Genomic DNA, 22,126 nt, shown 5'->3' with positions numbered 1-22,126 from the left:
GCTCCGGATCCAACACTACACGTATGCCATGTTGTTTCCCGCCAGGCTTCGTGTGGTGGGAAATGACCGCACCCATTTTTTTGACACTCCGGAGGCGGTTTTCGCATGGTTGGACGACCAAGCTGCTCCCAACCGCCCACCACCAGGAGAGTGATACCTATGTTGGTCCCCTTAGCATGGCCGTACTGAGGATGTAAACCTTCTTCGAGCACATCAATACAAAAGGTTCCAGACTAAGGTACTGTGATATTGCCCCCTGTTCTACAAATGCATTGGGAATATTGGTACTTCTACCTGCCTATAATTTGAACACTGTTTTCATCCCCCCTGGCTCTTGATACGATTGACAGAGAAATACTGCAGCTGCCAAACCCCTCAGACTGCCTCGAGCCACTCCACGTTTGGATTCCTAGTTTTTGGGCACACATTTTTATTCCCTGCTTTTTTCTTTTAAAATACTATCCTGTGCGCCTGATACTGGGGGTAGCCCCCCCGCACTGTTGTTGGCTCTTCAGCGGATGTTTGTCCCCCTAGTCGCGGGAGTCCCATTAGACCCCGCTGTTTCAATTCAGGAATGTATTGATGCTAATGTAACACAAGTTATGTTTCCCTGGCCTATCTGGGCACACATTTTACGTGTGAAAACGAACCGGAATTGTGACGTACCCAGCCAGGCCAGCGTATATGTTCCAGGTTGTTTAAAGTTTAATCGTTCTTATATTCCTTATTCTGATGCATAACTTTGTAAACCTGTATACAGGTAACGATAATGGTTGCGGACACATGAGGGCAGGTTTTGCCCACGTGGGTTATGGTTACACAGCTAACGCCTCCCAGTTGTGTTGTAAACACATGGTTCGGTTTCGGGACTGGTGGATACAGGCTGGGAGGCATGCCCATAAATTGTTTGTATTAACATGTCAATTTTAAAATGTTTAACATGGAATGTCCATGGCCTTAGAGCTAAACCCAAGCGAAATGTAGCCATGGCATATCTCAAAGCACAACACGCAGATGTCATGGTATTAGTAGAAACTCATTTAACTGGCCAGTTATTGCTATTTCTCAAAAAAACATGGTTGGGTTGGGTGTACAAGGCCCCGTATTCCGCTTACTCTAGAGGCATGGCGATCTTAGTGGCGAAAACAGCACAATTTTCTGTGCTGTCCCTGAGGTCTGATCCTCAAGGCAAGTTCCTGTTTATACATTGCAGACTGAATGGACTGGAAATGCTGTTGCCATTTCAGTTCAGTGTTATCAATGAGGGGCTGGCGTTCATAGCACAATTTCCAACGGTTGCGGCATTGTGGATGGGGGATTTCAATGCAGTACTGGACAATAACCTAGACAGAATCTCCCAGACATCCCTGACTGACTGTACACCCTCCCCTCTGAGATTTGGGAAACTCATGAGTGAGATAGGGCTGGTGGACACTTGGAGGCATTGCTACCCCACAGTTAGGGCTTTTACATGCTTTTCTGCGACACATAATACCATGTCACGTATTGATCTAATCCTGTTATCTCATTCCCTATTGCCGAGTTTAAAAGGAGCAGGATTTTCCCCACGTATCCTCTCGGATCATGCTCCATGCTGGATAGAGATTAAACTGAGCTCCCCCTCCTTCTCCTATGCCTGGAGACTCAACCCCTTCTGGCTCTCAGTTGTCCCGGATTTGGAAAACATGGGAGAGGAGTGGGAGTTCTTTTTTCAAACAAATACGGACTCAGCCCCTTTTGATACTGTATGGGATGCGTTTAAAGCCCATGCCCGTATGTTATTATCACAGCATATAGCTAGGTATAAAAGAACCTCTAACCATGTTATTCAACAGGCTGAACAAACAATGGCAGAGGTAGAAAAATCTTTTTCAGATAGCCCCTCTTCTGAGACAGCGAATCGCGTAAAATTACAGGCCCGCATAGTGAACGGACTTCACTTTGAAAGAGCGGAAAGAAAAATATTCTACACTAAACAAAAGGTGTACGAGTGTGGGGAACGTGCAGGGCGCCTGCTGGCCTACTTGGCACACATGGAATACAAACCGCCCACTGTGGTTGCCATGATACAAGATCCAGTTAAAGTGGCTGATGTGTTCCGCTCCTTTTACGCTTCCCTATACTCGTCTACCACTAACAATTCTAGGCAGGAGATAGCGGATTTTCTATCTACCGTGACTTTTCCTCAATTCGATGTCTCGCCTTGCCCCTTCTAAAGCCCCTGGATCAGATGGTCTCCCCCTAGAATTTTATACCACCTATAGCGAGACCTTGACTCCCAAGCTCCATGTGTTATTTACGCGTATATTTAAATCAGGTTCCCTCCCTAAAATCGATGAGCGAGGCATTTATTGTTCTCATACCTAAACCAGGCAAAGATCTGGCACTCCCTGAATCCTATCGTCCCATTTCTCTATTACAATTGGACATAAAAATTCTGGTCAAGGTCCTGGCACTCCGGTTAAATAAGATGATCCTGAATCTTATACATCCCGCTAAAACCGGGTTTATGCCTGCAAAAAACACAGCGTTTAACCTATGTAGGCTGTATATGAACTTGCAGGCTGGCCATGACCGGACAGGTTCCAGAGTGGTGGTGTCCCTGGACGCCGCTAAAGCGTTCGATTCTGTTGAATGGGACTACCTCTGGGAATGTCTGGCCAGGTTTGGATTCAGGTCTAACTATATTCGTTGGATTCAGCTTCTCTACCAGACTCCGAGTGCCAGGATCTTGGTCAATGGTAAAATTTCAGAGGATTTCCCGTTGGCCAGGGGCACACGTCAGGGTTGTCCCCTCTCCCCTTTACTTTATGCCTTGGCGGTAGAACCCCTGGCAGCATCACTCCGAGCGCACCCAGGGGTTAGGGGCTTAAGCCGTGGACATCTGGTCAAAAAAAATCTGTTTATATGCGGACGATATGCTCCTGTACCTGGAAGATGCAGGACAATCTGTGCTCACGGCCCTTGAAATTATAAAACAGTTTGGGCAGTACTCAGGATTACGGATCAATTGGGAGAAATCCCAGATCCTTCCTTTAGATATTGGGGCCCCATCGGAGATGCAGGCTTCCTCCCCTCTAATCCGTGTTAGTAAAATGAAATATTTAGGTATTACAATTACCCGCTCTTCAGAGGATGATATTAGGCTAAATTTGGAGCCACTGTTCACGGTATTAAAGAATAAAACACAGATGTCGTCCAGATTACCCCTGGGAGTCATGGGTCGGGTAAACTTGATAAAAATGATTCTGCTACCCAAATGTTTGTATGTCCTATGGCACGCCCCAGTTTATATACCCCTGAGGATATTTAAATCCCTGGAAGCCATTTTAAATACATTTGTGTGGGGTAAAACACGTTGTCCTGGCAAGCGCTGAAGAAGCCCACTGATTTGGAGGGCACAGCGCTGCCGGACTTTAATTTATATTACTTGGCAGCACAATTGTCCCATTTTTTCCACCTAGACAAAGGAGATAAAGAACGGTATATGGCCTTAATAAGCTCTCCAGTTACGCGAACACACACACACCCCTTTCAGCTCATTTTTAGAGACCTTGGCGAGCCCGGAAGTTTCGGTGACCGCAGGGGTCTGTTATATAATCATTGTAAGATATGGGCTGTAGTAAGACGCAAGCTTAAACTCCCTTCAACACACAAACAGACACCACTATGGGATAATCCATGCCTACCCGAACTACTACACCTACCGGATCGTGATTTATGGGTCACTAGTGGGGTGGTATACCTAGCAGATGTGTATAATGGAGACGTCCTTAAATCATTCCAACTAAAAGACGACTTCGGCCTTGCCAACTTTATGCACTTCCGATACCTCTAGCTCCGCCACGCTCTCCAAACCCAATTTCGTGAATACCCTCCAAACTTGGAGCAATTGGATATTCTGGCTGTGATAAATGTCTCTGAACATCAAAAGTTGATCTCCATATTCTATTCCTGCCTTATACGCCCCACTGCGGTGGCAATAGCATATCAGCTGAAGAAGGAGATATATATATATATATATATATATATATATATATATATATATATATATATATATATATATATATATATATATATATATATTGTGCATAGGTCCTACCTGACCCCCTCGCGTTTAGTCAAATTCAGAGGTAATTACAACCCACTTTTGCGCAGGATCTCATGGAACGTTTTTTCATCTCCTATGGTATTGCCCTGTGATACAGGGCTATTGGTCTCAGATAGTTAAATTTATCCATGACAAAATGGGCTCCCCCCTAACATTATGCCCTAAACAATGTCTATTGGGGGTGTTCCCGAACCCTGACTGATAAATTTCACCATGTGTTTTTACAAGAAACGTTGTTTATCGCCAGACTACTCATTGCAAGGAAATGGCTCAGGGCAACGCCACTTACTATTCGGGAATGGGTTGCAACACTCAACTCTGTGCTACCTTATAAAAAAGACATTTATGCTCACAGAGGATGCCCTGCAAAGTACGGAAAGATTTGGGATACCTGGTTGGATGAGGCTTCCACCTGGGATTAACTAGATGACATTCCACCTGATTAAAATAGGGATAGAGAGCTAATATTACTTGTATATTGCTATAAATCACATTTAAAGGAGGTGAACCGGTAATGTTTACGTGTATATATATCTGCACCATAACCAATCTGTTATTTACGTATAGAAGGTCTTTTCCATTTGTCATCTGTATTGCTCTACTTGCCTAATATTTGAATCAAGAATCTAGTTATCCTGTATTTATGTATATCCTTTCAATAAAGAACATCATTTGTTCTTTAAAAAAAAAAAAACACAGAACAAAAAGTAACATACTGTATGTTCACGAATTTGAACTGTATGACTTTGAATACCTTTGTTTTCATTGCCCTGAAAAGGCTTTAGCTGATTTAAACTGAAAGTTTAGTTGTAGTTTAATTCCTCCTACAAAGACTCTAAAAAAAACAAAAACAAAAAACAACCAAGGCCATGGATATCTTTTAAGATGTAAATTTACATACAATTCAATGGCTGAAAATGTATTGAACTGTATTGTAACGGTACGGTCTGCCCTCATGTTGTAAAGCGCGGTGCAAACTGTTGGCGCTATATAAATCCTGTATAATAATAATAATTTTTAGTTATCAAGGTCCTCAAAGACAGGCTAAAGATATCTGTGTTACATAGGAACAACCATTAGATTCATTATAAAAAGTGTTGATGTGCAGTCTTTAGGAGAGCATACAATCAAATATATATTCCTAACTTAATGAGCAGTAAATTAACAGTATAAAAGAATAGGGTTTTGTAAACACAGTAAATCCTTTTCGTGAAAGTGGTTGTAAAGGCTCAAGGTATTTTACATTCTATGCATGAAGGTAAACAACCTGTGTGCAGCGGCCCCCCAATACTTACCCGAGTCCCATCTCGATAAAGAGATGTGCATGAAAACAGCAGCTCTCCCAGGTCTCTTCCTCCTCATTGGCTGAGATAGCAGCAAGATCCATTGGCTCTCGCTACTGTCAATCACAGCCAGTGAGCCAATGAGGAGGGGCAGGGCCGAGCCATGCTCCATGTGTGAATGTACAGACAGAGCAGTGGCTCGGGAGCCCCCATTGCAAGCAGCTTGCTATGGGGGCATGACGGAGTGGTCAGGAGCACCGGCGGTTGACCCAAGAAGAGGAGGACCAGGGCTGCTCTGTGCAAAACCACTGCACAAAGCAGGGAAGTATAACATATTTGTTATTTTAAAAAAAACTGCCCTAATATCAATTAAGTCCATTGAGGGACACACTTCAACCTTTGAGTTATACTGCCCCCTATAGGAGGATTGGACACTGGCAAAAAAAACAAAAAAAACAACAACACTGTAGGCCAGCCCATGATAACCTCTCCTACTACAACAATGCCTCAATTTTATAGCAAAGCAATGCTGAAAGCATGATTATAAAAACACAGAAGGGTGGGACCTGTGCCCTTCAATGGACTCCAAGAAAAGGCTTTTACAGAAAGTACAAAAATCCCATTTTTTTTTGTAGTCTGTGGCGCGTTATACTGCTACCTACTGGGAAGACAAAAAAAAAACACAACAACATTAAGCCATCCTCTGTATAACCCTGCCTCCAACCACCACCATGCCTCAGTTTTCTGCTAATGTCCTAGGAGGGTGGACACATTTTCCCTCAGCTCTGCTGTGGAAAGCCCAATTGTATTTTTTCTCTTCAGTCAGGATATTTGTTACACGGTGGAAAATTTTACTTTGGTTTTTCTTCTCACTTCATAACATCTAATTGGATCTGTATATCCTCAGTAGAAGCTTTTGAGGCTTTACCAGGACACAACTGGACCAAAGATTGTGGGGATAGACCGGAATGTGATCCTCAGGCATAGTGCTCTGCCTGTGGCACTTTTCAAACCATAGTGCTAGCTAAACAGTCCTATCCATGTTCAGAGCTGTGGTACAGCCTCTGGTATGAACCAGTCTTTGAAAACTCACTTCAAGAGTAAGCTTATGGTTGCTTATGATTGCTGTTGGACCCACAAAGTGCATTCCGTATCGGTCATTGTAGTTAATCGCTGGCCCTCCAGACAGCCATGGATAGTTGCTGCTGCCACCAACCTGTCATTGAAATGTACAGGGCTAGGCGGACGCAGCTAGCCAAAACAGCTGCAGCATTCTTGCTCCTGTCATTTACACTGGTGCTAGTCACCATTGCAAATGTATCCTTAGGTCACCTGAGGCTCCTATTACTTTGATTCTGATTTAGAACCGTCACTGCCCATTCTTCAGCAAGTCCCAAAATTACTTTAAAAGCAAAGGCACTGAAGAATGAAATGGTGGCTGTTGCAATTTTTTAGGTCATGCAATATTTGAGCATATTGTCAAAACACAAACTTTTAGATAAAAATACACTTTAATGAAATTTAGTGTACACCAACATAAATATCTTTTTTTTTTTTTTTTTGTAAAATATAAAAGATATTGTGCCAAGTAAATAGATACACAACATGTCATGCTTTAAAATAGCGCACGCCTGTGGAAAGGTGACAAACTACGGTGCACTAAAAAATCCATAGGTACTTTAAAAGCCTTAAACAAGATACCAATTTACAGGTAAACAAGTAAAGTGGTTCTAGAATTATTGCCCTCACTGACGTGTGGCGATACCTCAAAATGTGTGGTATGATCACTATCTGCACTTAAGTACTTCACATTTAATTTTACACACTGATTTTTCTCCATTCGCCTTTCAGGACAGCACCTTGGAGAGAGCGTAGCTCCACCTCTTAGACAGGAAACACTGCGTGACAACGCCCCTTTAAAAAGCAGCTGCTTCCACCATGCCATCAGTTTTAGTGTTTCCTCCGCCATGGTGGAAGCACTGCTTGGGGAACCAGAGGGGCTGCGCTCTCTCCAAGGAGAGGGTTTTGGCAGGACCTCCACGTTTGGGTACTCAGACCAACCCAGCTCCTTCCCTTATGTGAGGAGGGTGCTCCGGTGTCCTTTCCTTCTCCGGCTCACAGGAGTAATGGTCTGCCGGAAGTTTTCCACCCGGGGTGTTCGGGGGGCCGCGGTTGTGCTCAGTAAGAGCGTCCATGCCAGGCCTCTGCATGGCGGCGCCGAATCCCGGACAGCAGGTGATGTCAGTTCCGGTGGGCGGATACTTCCGGCGGGGCGTAGCAGCGATTGGTTCCTGCTGCTGGAACGCAGGAGGAAGGGGCGGGTCCTCTGGCCGGGACTTCCTTTTGTTTGGCACATGGAGCCTAGTACACAGTGCAGCAGCTGCGGATTGCACTATGGAGACAGCGGAATCGTCAGCAGCAATGGCGGATGCAGGCGCCCAGGTTCCCGGCCAGGCCCAGGTAGGAGAGGTGCGGCGGCACCTCTTTCCTTTTATATCACTGGGTGTTTTATCTTTGATGTGGTTATTCAAAACCTGCTGCTGTCTGCTATGGGGTAACAGTTTCCATTAGCAGTTCAGCAAAGGAGTGAGACTCTGGGCACTTAGGGTGTTGGCTGGAGGTACTACTTTTCTCTGAAGCCTTAGTTCTAAAGGACCTGGGTTTTTTCTTGTTTCTCTGTTTCAGAAAGCTACTGCCAAATCAGAGAGAACAGGGAGAAAGTGCCCCTCATGCAAAAATCCTTTAAGGGACTCTTGGCCCAAACCACTGTGCAAATCCTGCATTGTGGATTTAGTAAAAGAAGAATCCTCACAAGAGTGCAAAGAGCTCTTATCTTCTGTGAGGAAGGAGTTAGCAGAGGCCCTAGGGACAGTGCGTTCCCTTGTAAAGCACGGCCAGAGTTCCAGCCAAGAGCAGAGTTCTCACTCCAGTTTCCCTCAGTCCACTTCCAGACAGGTGGAAAGTGAGTCGGAGGAGGAAAGGGAAAGCATTCCACCCTCAACCATTGATTCTGAGGAGGAGGAGGTGGAAGAAGAGTCAAGATCATCTAGATATAAGCTGTCACTTGAGGAGGTGGATGAATTACTCAAGGCAATTTATACTACCCTGGAGATCCAGGAAGAAAAGGCTCAGCTGTCTGTGCATGATAAGATGTACCTGGGGCTGGAGGAAATTAAACACAGGGTGTTCCCTGTGCATAAAGTGTTAACAGACACTATTAAAAAGGAATGGAAGAACCCAGAGAGAGGACAGTTTTTTTCTAAAACCCTCAAAAGGAGGTTTCCTTTTGAGGAGAATGAGGAACTATTGTGGAATAAAAAACCAAAAATAGACGCTGCCTTTTCTCAAGTATCTAGGAAGACTGATTTAGCTTTTGAGGACATGGGTATTCTCAAAGATGCTATGGATAAGAGGGCAGATGGGCTACTGAAGAAAGCCTGGGACTCATCTCTAGCTAATCTTAAGCCAGCAATGGCGGCTACGGTTGTGGCTAGGAATCTGGAGTGCTGGTTAGAGCAACTTAAAAATCATGTTGTGGCAGGTACCTCCAGAAAGGACTTATTGGAGTCCTTCCCTACCCTGCTTAAGGCAGTAAAATATATGGCAGATGCCTCTGCAGAATCTATCAGGATGTCAGCCAGGTCCTCTGCGCTTGTTAACTCAGCAAGAAGAGCACTCTGGCTAAAGACCTGGTCAGGGGATTCAGCTTCTAAAGTAAAACTGTGCGGAATTCCCTTTTCATGAGACCTGATGTTTGGGCCAGAACTAGAGACTGTCCTTGACAGGACAGCAGACAAGAAGAAAGCTTTCCCACAGAAGAAGAAAACGGTACAGCAGAGGAAAAATTTTCGTCCTTTTCGACAAACCGATAAGGAAAAGGACCACACACAGAAGAGACCCTGGTCTTCTCAGAGAGGAAGAGGTAGAGGTGGGGTACTCTTTAGAACCCCAGAACAAACCCCTAAAAAACAATGACCATCTAGTAGGGGGGAGACTACAGGACTTCTTACCAATCTGGGAAAAAACAACAAAGAGTCCTTTTGTTCTGGGGTTAATCAAAAAGGGTTATCAATTGGAATTCTCACAAAGCCCCCCAAGTCGGTTTTACATCACAAACCTGCCAAAGGATCAGGAAAAGGCTCTGGCCATGAAGTCTCTGTTACAGGAACTGATGCAACAGAAGGTCATTTCCCAGGTTCCGAAAGATCAAGAGGGGAAGGGGTTTTACTCCCACATTTTTATGGTCAAAAAGCCATCAGGAAAGTTCCGCCTGATTCTCAATTTAAAGGTTCTAAATCGATCCATAAAATACAAAAAATTCAGGATGGATACGATTTTCTCAGTAAGGAATTTGCTAACCCCCAAATGTCATATGGCTTCCATCGATTTGAGAGATGCCTATCTCCATATACCAATAGCGCCCCATCACAAAGGTTCCTGCGTCTTGCAGTCAATCTGGGGGGAGGGGAGATTTGGCACCTGCAGTTTCGGGCTCTGCCTTTCGGTCTTTCCTCTTCTCCCAGGGTATTCACAAAAGTGATGGCGGAATCTTTGGAGCCCCTGAGACTGAAGGGGATTTCAATAGTACCCTATTTGGACGATCTGCTACTGTTTGCAGACTCAAGGGGTCAAGTAGAGGTCAACCTACAGACAGTTCAAACACATTTAAGAGGTTTGGGATGGCTTCTCAATCTTCAGAAGTCAAACTTAATTCCATCTCAAAGGGTAAGGTTTCTGGGGTACGAAATAGACTCGATAGAACAGAAAATTTTTCTACCCCAGGAGAAAATAGAGAAGATGCAGTTGACCCTGATAACACTTCAATCCAACGCAGAGATCTCTGTAAGACAAGCCATGTCTGCTCTGGGTCTGTTGACAGCAGCAATTCCTTCGGTACAGTGGGCCAGATTGCATTCCCGTCCTCTGCAATCGGATATCCTGATGAATTGGTCATACCAGGAACCTCTGGAGAAGAAATTCAACTTGGGGGCAAGAGCAAAAAGGTCTCTCTGGTGGTGGAGGAACCTAGGAAACGTTTCAAAAGGGCTTCCTTGGGTCTTTCCGGTAACCAGAAGGCTGACTACAGATGCCAGCGCCTGGGGATGGGGAGCTCACCTGGAAGAAAAAACGGTTCAGGGAGTTTGGACCAAACCAGAAGCAAGAACATCTTCAAATTGGAGAGAGTTAAAGGCTGTTCACTTAAGCCTCCTCTCCCTCCAGGAATTTCTAGTGAATCAACATGTCCAAATATTGTCAGACAATATGACGACAGTATTATATTTAACAAAGCAAGGGGGCACAAAAAGCAAAACCCTAATGGGTCTAGCGCATCAGATCCTAAGATGGGCAGAGAACAATGTGGCCTCTCTATCAGCAGTCCATCTAAAGGGGACGGAAAACACCTTAGCAGATCTCCTCAGCAGGAAAGAAATAAGGGAAGCAGAGTGGTCTCTCAATCAGGAATTATTCGAAAAGATTTCCAAGAGTTGGGGTCATCCCCAAGTGGACCTCTTTGCAAAAGAGGAAAATGCAAAAATACCAGTCTTCTTCTCTCTTCAGAGACAGGATCAAGCTCTCGGAGTAGATGCGTTAGCTCACAAATGGGACTTCCATCTGTCCTACGCTTTTCCCCCGTTCCAACTGATACCAAAGGTGTTAGCCAAATTCAGATTGGAGTCCACGGAGCTAATATTAATAGCTCCTTATTGGCCAAAAAGACCCTGGTTTTCAACCTTGATGAACCTCTCAGTGAAACCTGCTTGGAGATTACCAATCAGGACAGACCTGTTGAGTCAGGGCCGAATTCTCCATCCAGATCCAGCTTACCTCAAACTAACAGCTTGGTTTCTGAAGAACAAATCTTAAGACGAAAGGGTTTATCAGAGAGGCTTATTTCTACCCTTCTTGCAAGTAGAAAAAAGTGACGAGAGACATTTACTTTAAAGTCTGGAAGATCTATAATTCTTGGTGTTCCAGTAAAAACTTTGATTTTCGTACCACATTTTCAGTTTTGGAATTTCTTCAAGAGGGATTGGAGAAGGGGTTAGCAGCAAGTACGCTCAAGACGCAGGTAGCTGCTTTATCAGTTTTTTTGGAAAGAACCCTGTCAGGGGAACCTTTAATAATCAGATTTTTTAGGGCAATGGCAAAAGTAAAGCCTAGACCTGTTGTTAGTTTTCCCAAATGGGATTTATCTTTAGTTCTTCAGGGTCTAACTATGGCACCGTTTGAACCCATAGAAGAAGCATCATTACGTTTCTTGACGTTAAAGACTATTTTATCGGTAGCAGTAACTTCCGCACGTAGAATTAGTGAGTTACATAGTTACATAGTAGGTGAGGTTGAAAAAAGACACAAGTCCATCAAGTCCAACCTATGTGTGTGATTATGTGTCAGTATTACATTACATATCCCTGTATATTGCGGTCATTCAGGTGATTATCTAATAGTTTCTTGAAGCTATCAATGCTCCCCGCTGAGACCACCGCCTGTGGAAGGGAATTCCACATCCTTGCCGCTCTTACAGTAAAGAACCCTCTACGTAGTTTAAGGTTAAACCTCTTTTCCTCTAATTGCAATGAGTGGCCACGAGTCTTATTAAACTCTCTTCTGCGAAAAAGTTTTATCCCTATTGTGGGGTCAGCAGTACAGTATTTGTAAATTGAAATCATATCCCCTCTCAAGCGTCTCTTCTCCAGAGAGAATAAGTTCAGTGCTCGCAACCTTTCCTCATAACTAAGATCCTCCAGACCCTTTATTAGCTTTGTTGCCCTTCTTTGTACTCGCTCCATTTCCAGTACGTCCCTCCTGAGGACTGGTGCCCAGAACTGGACAGCATACTCCAGGTGCGGGCGGACCAGAGTCTTGTAGAGTGGGAGAATTATCAAGAGAGTTACAAGCCCTTTCAATTAAAGAGCCCTTCATGAGATGTCTACAGGATAGGGTAGTCTTAAGGACGGATCCAGCATTTCTACCAAAGGTGGCTTCAGTTTTTCACCGTACACAGGAAATCATTCTCCCTACTTTTTGTCCTTTACCTTCGGGAGCAGGAGAAGAAGCTTTCCATACCCTTGATGTCAGGAGGTGCCTGCTTAAATATCTGGAAAGAACAAAGGAAATCAGAAAGTCATCCTCACTCTTTGTTTTAATGGAAGGTACTCACAAAGGAGGTAAAGCTTCCAAAAGCACCCTTGGAAGATGGTTAAAGCAGGCCATCAAAGAGGCATACATATCTTTGGGTCTGGAACCTCCGGAAGGGGCATTACCTCATTCTACTCGAGCAGTGGCGGCATCATGGGCAGAAAGGGCTGGGGCATCTCCTGAGCAAATCTGCAAGGCTGCCACATGGTCCAGTTTTTCGACCTTCATAAGGCACTACCGCTTGGATCTACTATCAGCCTCGGACCAATCATTTGGTAGGAAGGTTTTGCAGGCAGTAGTCCCACCCTGAAGTAAGTTTCTCGGTTATCCTCTCCAAGGTGCTGTCCTGAAAGGCGAAGGGAGAAAACCTTAGTTAGACTTACCGGTGACGGTATTTCTACGAGCCTTTCAGGACAGCAGCCTACTTCCCTCCCTTGGTTATCATATGTAAAGTATAATTATAGGACCTGGTAATTGTCTGATTATATTTTCCAGCATGTCGGAGGATTTCTCGGTAACAACTGATGGCATGGTGGAAGCAGCTGCTTTTTAAAGGGGCGTTGTCACGCAGTGTTTCCTGTCTAAGAGGTGGAGCTACGCTCTCTCCAAGGTGCTGTCCTGAAAGGCTCGTAGAAATACCGTCACCGGTAAGTCTAACTAAGGTTTTTTACAATTTAACTTTATTGCTGTTACAAGGGATGAACAAAATCTCTTGTGATAGCATGGACAGTGGTTAGTACTGTTTATCAAGAGATTTCACCTCTGCTCTCCACTACACTCATCAGTGTGCTTCCAGTCTGACAGGCTGATTTGGTTCCAGGCTCCCCATTGGACCCGGATAGTCTAGTAAAGGCATTGGTGGGAGGAGGCACCCTTCTGTGCGCTGTAAAAGTGATCGGGCAGTTGTAGAGCTGCTTGAATCACTTTTACAAGAGGAAAAATAAAAAATAATCGCCGGTAGGAAATTTTTATACCAGGATCATGGTTACAGCTGCAGCCATGATCCTGGTATAACCGATTCCCAAGGAGGATACATAGATTATATATATATATATATAGTGTGTGTGTGTACACACAGCAGACAGGAAGTGGTTAATGAACAAAACAAACAGGTCAATTAAGTTCTTTCATTTAAACATTTGCCAATGACATCTGGCGATTGCTACATAGCCAGTACAGGGACTATTCTTAGTATTCCCAATCTTATGTGTCCTACTCAAGAATCAACTACTTCCTGATCCTACATTCTGCCTTGCACAAGGTCACTGCGGGCTCTATAGCTAACCGTACTCTGTCCACTCACCGGGTTTGATTAGATGTCATGCTACACCAGAATATAGGGCAGTGGAAACTGAACAAATCCCTGCTACAAGTTACACAGATCAGGGTTGGAACTTAGGCCCTTTTTTCTCACCCACGAGGAGTCCACCTCCTGCCCAGTGATGATTTGGGAAACACATAAAATGTGTAATTAGAGGGATTCTCATTTCTCAGGGCTCTCACCTCAAGAAAGAGTGATCCTGACAAAACTGATTTTCTATTCAACCAAATTCATAAAATTAGAAATGCTCCACAAACAATCCCTAGCAGTCTACTCTCAGTGAACTCCATATACTTAGAGAACGGCTGAATGAACTTCTTCACAAAATCAAAACTAAGCTTACCAGGGTTCAACAAACATTTTATGAATGGGGGAACAAACTGAGCAGGCTGCTAGCGAATGCTCTCAGAGAGGCTTTTAGAGAGCTGAGAGCTTGTTCCTATATCCAGCACAATGATGTTGGTAAGGGTGGGCTTGTACATAAGACCTCTGAGATTTGGTGCGTGTGTAATCCCTTTGCCACAGGACATGTTCACCTCTACGATTAAGCCCAATGTGGGTCAAACATGTCAGAGGGGTATGACTGATGGGCTGAGATCTGAACTGAAGTCTGTCATTTATCTTACATTGCTGTTGAATACAGTATGCAGAGGTATCTATTATATATTTTGAGCAAGATGTGCTCTATCTCTGCCAGCACCTGAATAGAGTGTAAATTTGGGACACTGATACTGCAGGCTTGGAGCGGAGCTGATCAGTACTACAGAATGATATGCTTTGTTCATTATTTCATGTTTGAGGTTTACAACCACTTAAAATTCTTCTTTTTTGACCTAGTTGTTAACTTCTCTCCCATGTCTTCTGGTGGAAGTTTAACAGTACAACCAAATCTCCAACTTTAAAATCTTCAAGAGTCTGAAGTACCTAATATTAACCCCAGAAAACCTCACTAATTTTCATTTAAGTAGACACCTCAAAGCCTTAAGTACTTTGAAATCTTTCTTACGTCCAACATCGTAGATGTATTTGTGGCTAACCCCCCCATTTTTAAACACAGTTAAGAAGGGACTTTTTTAGGTGTTACGTAATCTGGTTGTCCTGGTTTGGAAGATGCAATGTGATAAAAAAGCCCCTTTCACACTTGTGCGACCTGAAAGTCGCACGATTTTTGCTGTGACTTGAAGCAATACTTGTGTAATCTTGAGGTCTATGGACCTCAAGTTGCATCAAAGGCGGACCAAAGTAGTGCAGGGACTACTTTGAAGTTGCACAGATATGAATGGTAGTCATTGGAAGTCATGGGGTACGACTTGTCACTTTGCAGTCCCGAGTCGCAGGACAAGTTGCACAAGGGGTCTAAAAATGGACATCCTTCCCTGCCTCCTGTATCTTTTTTAAACGCTCCCAATAAGAAACCCGGGAACATTTCCTAAACAGCTCAGGTGTGAACTTTCTATGGGTGGGCAAAGCACAACATACCTCTCAGTGTCTTCTAACCAGATCTAGGTCCTCAGGAGGCATAGGGCTGCCAGATGTTCATCAATATCGTAGAGCAACACATTTAGCTAGGATCCTTAATTGGCATCATCCTGATGTGGGCAAACATAGTTACATACATAGGGGTTTATTTATTAAAGCTGGAGAGTGCAAAATCCGGCTCACTTCTGCATAGAAACCAATTAGCTTCTAACCTTAGCTTGTTTAATTAAGCTTTGGCAATAAAACCTAGAAGCTGATTGGTTTCTATGCAGAAGTGAGCCTGATCTTGCACTCTCCAGCTTTAGTAAATAAACCCCATAGTTACACAGTTAGTCTGGTTGGAAAAAAAAGACACAAGTCTATGTAGTCCAACTGGAACAATAATTTTTCGGAATGCATTTTAGGGGGTCTACCTTGGCTACACTAAGATGTCGCTCATCATTTATATAATCACCCAACCACTGGTATAACATTAAACCTGTTTAAGAGTAACAAACACTCGACTTTATTGGAATCTAGTCCGTCTGGTTTGACTCAGGTGATAGGTCATCAACGGTTTCCTTCGAGCCTTCAGGTTGGGCCATTTCTCTCTACACTGAGACAAGCTCACTTTAGACACAACACTTTTGTACAGCGGGACATTGAGGCTCTCTGTTGAACATTCAGACCATGTGTGAACCATCACTCCCTCTGTGGTAATCAATGCAAGTAAGACACTTCTTGACCCACACCTGGGGCAAACTATTATCGCTGCCTACCACTACTGTGTTCGAAAAACTCTGTCATCTGAGCCGTTCCAACATGGCCTCTCACAGTCTTACCGCATTTTGACTCAGTGGATTCACCACTTCCAAAATATTTTATGAAATGGGAGTGAGATCTGGACACCTCCTTCGTACTGCCAATCTGACAGAATTATCCAAATGACTCACAAAGCCTCCATCACCTGCAAAACGCAGAGACAGGCAATATGATACCAAATCCAATCGCAATATTCCCTACGCACGCGTTCTCGGAAATGGCTGTAATAATGCTGGGTTACTGTAATGACAACAGACGAAACCACAGACAATCTGAATGAAGAAATGTCATCAGCACACCAAGGATTCCTCAGAAGGGTCCAAAGTTTTATTCACATGGTCACACAGTAAACATATGGCAAAGTTTCAGAGCCACACAAGACCCCTTCGTCAGGCAAGTGTCACTTGCCTGACGAAGGGGCCCTGCGTGGCTCCAAAACATTGCTGTATGTGTACCATGTGAATAAAACTTTGGACCCTTCTGAGGAAACCTTGGTGTGCTGATGACATTTCTTCATTCAGGCTATAAGATAGTCGCACGGTGGAATAAAGTACTTACGACCCTACACAAACATTCCCACAGTGTTCCCAGCTCTGCTGGCTGTGTAGGGAGGAATCCCTGTTGCACATTTTTTATTTTGTTTTTTTTAACAACCAGGGTAGTCTTTGAGAAGAAATGCTACATAATACATGCTAAGTTCCGAAAATAGTAAGTGGGTACATAACTGGACAGCATTCATGTAATAACCAATAGACAATGTGGTGATACGGTATGCAATTCACAATATCAGAGTAAGAAGTACGAAGTGGGAAGGGGATGAGGGGGGGGGGGGGGGGGGATTGGGAGGAGCAGCCACCACAGAAAATAGCCCAGTATATGTTAGTCAGAGAAGGGTAAAATTCTCTATGAGTGGGCAGTTCAAATGGGGTCAGTCCAAGTTTGCCATATCCTCATGTACTTCTGGGGGCATCCCCTGCTCATATAAGTCAACTTATACATAGGTAAAACAACGTTAATCGAGTTCTCCCAAGCCCTCAGTGTGGGAGGCAGGTGAGAAGTCCATTTTAACAGGATCTCTTTTTTGGCATAGAAAAGCAGCAGTGAAAGCAACAATTTGGTGTATCTAGGTCTCTGGTCATCATCCTGTATGCCCAGCAGAGCCAATTCAGGTGTTAGGGGTATCTCCAGCTGAAGACGGAAAGCCTAGGACAGGCCCAGAACATATGGATATAGGTGCTATCAGGAGAATGACATCGCGGGCAATTCGGGGACCTCTGTGGGTATATTCTATGCAGTCTCTGAGGCATGAAGTATATCCTGTGTAGGAACTTGGCTTATATTAATTTATCCCTAGAAGATATCACTATCTTAGAACAGTCTTCAAAGCACTCCTCCCATGTATCTCTATCCAAATTTGGGACCTCTGCCCTCCATTTGTCCCACAGTGCAACCATTTTGGGTGAGTCTTTTCTAAGAAGGGTCAGATACAACGCAGAAAGGGGTTTGACTAGAGTTTCTTGCACTAGTAGATCCTCAATTACATCTGCCTGGAGGTCGGGTGGCGCTGGGAACAGTGCCCGGAATGCATGGCATAGCTGATAGTAACGGAACAGCATCCACCCAGGGAGGCCATGTCTTCTAACATGTTCCCTAATGGGTAGAAGGGATCCACCTGAGACAATATCCTTCAATAGTTTAATACTATATCGGGCCCATATTTGCGGGTCAGGGATTGTCCGAAAATGTTGGAGAAACGGGTTCCCCCACAGTGGGCGGAAGGGGGACCACCGGTTGGGGGGACATAAACCGCTTCCTAGCCAGGCCCCATACCCCTAGGGTGGCCCTAGTGGGAGTCGGCAAGGAAGGGTATGCCGAGGCTCCCCGATAGACCAGGTTGCCCAATTCTTTGAGAGATCCCACAATAGCTGCCTCTAGACAGACCGCAGCATTGGCCCGAGAATGCTCAAACCACCACCTAACCATTGCCGCCCAGTAGTACACCAACAGGTTAGGCAAGGCCAGTCCCCCACAGCTAACAGGGAGCTGGAGAGTCGATCTGGCCAGCCGAGCGGAGGACCCCCGCCACAGAAAGGAGCCAATGCAACCGTCCAAGTCCTTAAAAAAGGCCTGGGATATCCACGTAGGGCAGTTCCTGAAAATGTAATTGAACTTGGGAAGATAGATCATCTTTATGATATTAAATTTGCCCTAGGAGGTTAAGAGGCAGATTAGCCCACTGAGAGCAATGATCTTTAAGGCGTGCAACTATGGGCTGGAGGTTAAGGCATTGAAAGGATTGAGGATCTCATGCAACCCTAATTCCTAGATATGTGAATTCATCCACCCACCGTAACGTGGTCTGAGACGCAGAATCTCTGGCCTGCGCATCTAAAGGGAACATGACAGACTTAGTCCAATTGATACGAATTCCAGAGAATCGACCAAATTCATCGAAAGCCTCAAGGGCAGCCTGCAGTGAATGTTGTATGCAGATACAACAGGGTGTCGTCCGCATACAGTGATATTTTCTCCTCCAGAGGGCCAACCCAGAGCCCCACAATGCTGCTTGATTCTCTGACCAAGACTGCCAATGGCTCCAAGGCCAGTGCAAATAAACTGGGGGATAAAATGCACCCCTGCCGGATCCCCCTCTGGAGCAGAAAAACATCCGAAAGAGTGTCATTCACCCTAAGCCGTGCCCTAGGGGCCTTGTAAAACAACACCAGCCAGTGAAGAAACTTAGGCCCCACTCCAAATTTCCGCAACACCGCCCATAAGTATTCCCATTCAACGGAGTCAAAAGTCTTCATGCGTCCAGAGAGGCTATGACTCTCGTACCCCCGTTGCTATGGGAGGCAGCTAAATTTAAGAACAACCGACGAATGTTGATATCCGTGTCCTTCCCCGGCATGAACTCGGTCTGATCCACATGAATGAGGTCCTCTATTACTCTACCAAGCCTAAGTGCCAATATTTTTGCTAGCAACTTGGCATCAGCATTAATTAGGGAAATAGGCCGGTAGGAGGCACACTCTTCAGGGTTCTTACCAGGTTTGGGCACCAAAACAACAATCGCTTCAGACAAACGACTCTGGCAAGGAACCTAGTTCAAAGACTTGCTGCAGTAACGAGGAAAACTTAGGGGCTAGAAATTCCTGATATACCGAATAAAATTCAATGGGAATGCCATCCGGTCCCGGGGCCTTTCCCGACTGCATGGATCCCAGGGCCTCTTGTACCTCCTCAAGAGAAATGTCCTTATCTAGTTCCACACGCTTCTCCGCCTCCAAAGAGGGGAGCAAGGCTCGATCAAGATAGTGGAGCAATTCAGAATTGTCAAAGGTCGCCCTAGAGGAGTACCGAGTCTGGTAGAAGTCGAGGAACCTTGCACCGATGTCCGCTGGAGCCGTCAGCAGACGCCCATCCCGGTCTCTTAGCCTACCAACGTGGGTCGCAGTATGTTGTCCCTTGGCAAGCCAGGCCAACAGCTACCGTTCTTGTCCCTAAATTCAAATACCCTCTGGGCGCTATCAAGCATAGATTTCCTAGCGAGCTCCACCCTAAGTAAGGACAATTCCCTTAGGACATCCTGCCAGGGCACATAGTTAGCCTGAGCAGGAGACCACACATATTCCGCCTCCCTCAGCCACTCCTGTTTCTCCAACCGCCTCAGAGACTGCGCAGATTGCCTTTTTTTTTTTTTTAACAGCTATACAGGTCATGTATTCACCTCTAAGCCATGATTTAAAAGGTGTCCAAACACCACCAGAGGTCCAGCGGAGTCCGCATTATTATTCCAAAAAGGTACATAGGGCTTCCGGTAGCTCCTCCTGTATGTCAGAGTCCATAATCCAGTACTTGGACAACCTCCATAGCCTTTCGCCCTCCCCATGACAGAGCCTGATTGTTACAGATACCGGGGCATGATCCGAGATTCCTTGCAAGAGGATCTCAGCAAAGATCAAAAACCAGATCTATGCGGGACATGGTCCGGTAAGTAGTTGAAAGGCAAGTATATTCCCTATCAGAGGGATGGAGATGACACCAAACATCCGTCATGTGGAAGGCAGAAGCCCAGTCGGAGAGACCACGTTGCTGGGGACCAGAGGCGTGTAACCTGTCCAGCTCTCTAGAGGGCACCATATTAAAGTCCCCTGTAAATAAAACATTTTCAGTATTGTACATCGTAACATGTTGCATCAGTACATGGAGCACATCTATATCGTCCGGGGGGGGCAGGTAAACACCCACTATCACAAAAGGGATCTCTGAAATCAGGGCATGTAGGAGCACGTACCTGCCCCCCGGGTCAAATTTAACAACTAAAAGCTGAAGGGGTAAGGATCTGTGCACCAGAACACTAACCCCCCTGGCATAATTAGAATAAGGTGCATGGTAATGAGCACCGACCCAGGCCCGCTTCAGACTAAGAACGCGGAAGCCCATAAGATGTATCTCCTGAAGAATACAAACCTGTGGACGGAGTTTCCATAGATAATTGAGCACTAGGGAGCGCTTAACAGCAGAGTTGAGACCATGACACTACCAGGCACTTAGCCATGACAAAGGTACATCGATAAAAGTAAGTAGACTCAGGAGCGGTGTCATCCGGAGCCAGTACTGCAGGGATGAGCAGCTCAGAGTCATGGACATAATATGACCACACAGCCCAACATACTTATGAGCAACACCACTTTTAAAAATTATACAGGCATTAGTAAGCATTCTCAGTGAAAGACCAACAGTAACTCTGGAACAAATATTTAACATGAACAACCAACCATAGTTAGCAAGTGCCAACCCTCCCCCCACCCCGTGCACCTCGGAACAGTGAGGAGCACTTGAGTCCCAAAAAACCCATAGTCCCAAAACTTTAAAAACGGTTAGGCTGGGGTCGTGCAACCGGAGCAGCACATTAAAATAACACCAAGGACAGGGAATCTAGGTGTGTGTATGCGTAGCAAGTCTCATCCCTGAGCTGTTGGAGTAACATGAACGGACAAAAAAAAGATGAAAAGAGAGTTCTGTCATTCATCCGGCTGAGCAGGGACACATTCTTTAGAGTCTGCTGCTGCTGCTGCAAAAAAAAAAAAACAGCATTCTTAAAACCAGAGGTCAGACTAGGGTTTAGTAAGGATCACAGTAGAAGGCGTTTATCTGTGAATAGTAGTGACGGACTAGTCAATCCGGGACATCCCGGAGGGGGCTCGGGCAGCAACTGTGAGGGATCAAGGTAATTTATCCCATCCTGGATGACCCCAAAAAAAGGAAAACCACAACAGTGCGTGGGGTCAGGAAAGGCATCAAACAAGGACACAGCAATGCTCACCTGGATCCCGAGGTATGGAAAAGCCAAAGACTCCCAGACAGCACAAAGTAAGCAGCGCCGTCCTATGGGGGTAAAGCTTCCAACCAGGCGGATGCATCCTTGGGGTTGGTGAAAAACCAAACCGCCTCGCCGACCACCACCCGGAGCTTTTCAGGGAACAAGATGCTGTACTTTATGCCTCTCCTCCGCAGACCGGCCTTAACAGCATCAAAAGAGCGGCGCTGGGGAGCTGAACCTGTGTTTTGCAGAATATGCCTGACAACACCTTGACATCCCTCACTAGGCTTTTTTGTAGCATTGGCACAGTAAAGGCTTCTTTCTGGCAACTTGATCACGCTGATCATTTGTGTTCAAGTATCATCGTAATGTGTGCCTTAACCACTTAAGGACCATGCCTATTTCTGACATTTGTTGTTTACAAGTTAAAATTAGTATTTTTTGCTAGAAAATTACTTAGAATCCTCAAAATTATTATATATATATATATATATATATATATATATATATATATATATATATATATATATATTTATTTATTTAGCAAAGACTCTGGAGAATAAAATAGCGGCCGTTACAATATTTTATGTTACACAGTATTTGCGCAGCGGTCTTTCAAATGTGATATTTTTGGAAAAAATACACTTCACAAAAAATTAAAAAAA

General features: G+C 44.8%; 1 protein-coding gene across 1 annotated transcript in view; it reads right to left on the bottom strand.

Moving 5' to 3' along the window:
- Window positions 1-22,126, bottom strand: part of TUBD1 (tubulin delta 1) — a 55,240-nt gene that overhangs the window by 23,538 nt on the left and 9,576 nt on the right.

Source organism: Aquarana catesbeiana, linkage group LG02 (assembly GCF_042186555.1).
Source record: "Aquarana catesbeiana isolate 2022-GZ linkage group LG02, ASM4218655v1, whole genome shotgun sequence".
Classification (NCBI taxonomy): domain Eukaryota; kingdom Metazoa; phylum Chordata; class Amphibia; order Anura; family Ranidae; genus Aquarana; species Aquarana catesbeiana.
The sequence above is the reverse complement of the archived record's forward strand: the minus strand, read 5'-3'. Positions and strand labels throughout refer to the sequence as shown.